The 1935-nt window shown below is 29.9% G+C and overlaps 1 non-coding gene across 1 annotated transcript; it reads left to right on the forward strand.

The window, feature by feature from the left end:
* The first annotated feature begins 420 nt into the window (after window positions 1-420).
* TRNAV-UAC (transfer RNA valine (anticodon UAC)) lies at window positions 421-493 on the forward strand. The gene has a single exon. It is a non-coding gene; the product is annotated as a tRNA-Val (tRNA).
* The last annotated feature ends 1442 nt before the right edge of the window (window positions 494-1935 follow it).

Consider the following 1935-nt stretch of genomic DNA (forward strand, 5'->3'; position numbering starts at 1 on the left):
ATGTTTGAACGTCCTCCTTAAATAGAGATTGGAGGATTTTTCAGAATAAAAAAATAAAAATACATAGTGTAATAATTTTTTCCGTTTTTATGATATGTCAAATCAATATAATTGTATGACAAACACTGCAAAAGCTTCATAAAGAGATAAAAACGTGAAAAATATTCCTCTTTGTAAAACATAATTTTTTCTTCCACTTTATAAAGTGTCAGAAAAAGTTCCATTTTATAAAGTGTAGGAAAAAGTTCTATTATATATTAAAATATACACGTTATGAAACTAACGGAAAACGTTTAGAATATTAGATAAAGTGGAATTTTTTCTTCCACTAAGCCTATTTTAGTTACTTCCTAAAGGTGTGGCTTATTTTGGTCACTTTTATATTTTTGTGGCTTATTTAGGTTCCCAGCTCGCATATAAGTTGCTGTGGTGTAGTGGTTATCACGTTAGTCTTACACACTAAAGGTCCCCAGTTCGATCCTGGGCAGTAACATTTTTAAAAAACATTTATGAAATATGTCTTGCTATTTTTTCATTATATATATATATATTCTGTTCAACCACTATATATTCTATATATATTTTGATTATCGTTTTTCTTACGAATTTTTCATTTGGTGGTGAAAAGATGACAAGGGGATCAGGGAGATTTTGATTATAGCAATAGCTCTAAAAAAATAACAATGTTATGATAACGTCAACGAGATGATTTTAAAAACACCCATGTGCTTGGATCATAAATTGAACATTACATATTTGTCTTGAATAACTATATTAATTAATAGGTGATTTACGTATGCTTGTGTTTACGTTTGGAACTAAGCAATTCCCGTTTCTTTTTTTTTTTACTATTCTTCTTCGTTGGATTGGTACTGGGGCGCATATATCAAAAGCTCAGTGTGAAGTTTGAATAAGATATATCTTTCTTTTTTCAAATTCAAAATGTTCATAATCGAGGTTACACAAAATCAAAATCAGAAAAGGAAAAAGTGGAATCTGAAAAAGTATTCTTTAAGGTAGTGTAAACAACCCCATCCCTTTTTCAGGGGCAAAATAGGGTGGACCAGGGCAGAATTGGGCTTTTCCGGCCCACTCTCCAGCCTTAGTTTGGATCATAAAGGATTGGAGCCCAACTTTTTTTATCCACCACACCCTCTTTCTGTAGAGTTTTGAAATTAAATTCCTTTGTTAATAACAAGGAATTCTATAATAACATGAGCATGACACTGCATTGACAGATAACAAGAATCTCAAATAGTGTAATATGCCTTACCAATTTGAAATTTTTAAATAAAATAAACAGTTTGGACTTTGACCAATTTTCAATAGTACAGTTGTACTTTTGACTTTATAAAATTCCAATACCCCTCACAAAACTAGACGTGGATTTGCGTGCTTGTAATTTATATTTATCGGAGGAATAGTTAAACCTTTTTATAACCATCTTATACTAAATATGCAATTAGGGGTGTTCACGGGTTGGTTTGGATCGGTTATTGGTCAAAATCAAAATCAAACCAACTTAATCGGTTTTAAAATTATCAAAATCAAACCAAACCAAGTATAATATATATTTATCGGTTTGGTGATTATCGGTTTCGGTTTGGTTTGGTTCGGTTATTCGATTATTAACCATACACAAAAATAAAAGAAACAATTCATTTAAAATGTGAAAAAAATGACAACAATCCATTCAAAACGAAAAATAGTTAGAATGACTTAAATTACTGAACTTTCGATCACTAAATTTACTATCAATAAAACTTTAAAATTCACTATATTGGCCTAGAAGGAACATACAATAACATTTTCAGTCCCACAAAGAATTGTCATAGACACTCATATACATGAAATCAATAAGACAAATGTTTCATCTTGGGCATTTTTGCTTTCAATAAGTAAATTATAAAGAAATTTTAATGAAAATATGTATAA

The sequence above is a fragment of the Solanum tuberosum genome, unplaced genomic scaffold (genome assembly GCF_000226075.1).
Source record: "Solanum tuberosum cultivar DM 1-3 516 R44 unplaced genomic scaffold, SolTub_3.0 scf00149, whole genome shotgun sequence".
Lineage (NCBI taxonomy): Eukaryota > Viridiplantae > Streptophyta > Magnoliopsida > Solanales > Solanaceae > Solanum > Solanum tuberosum.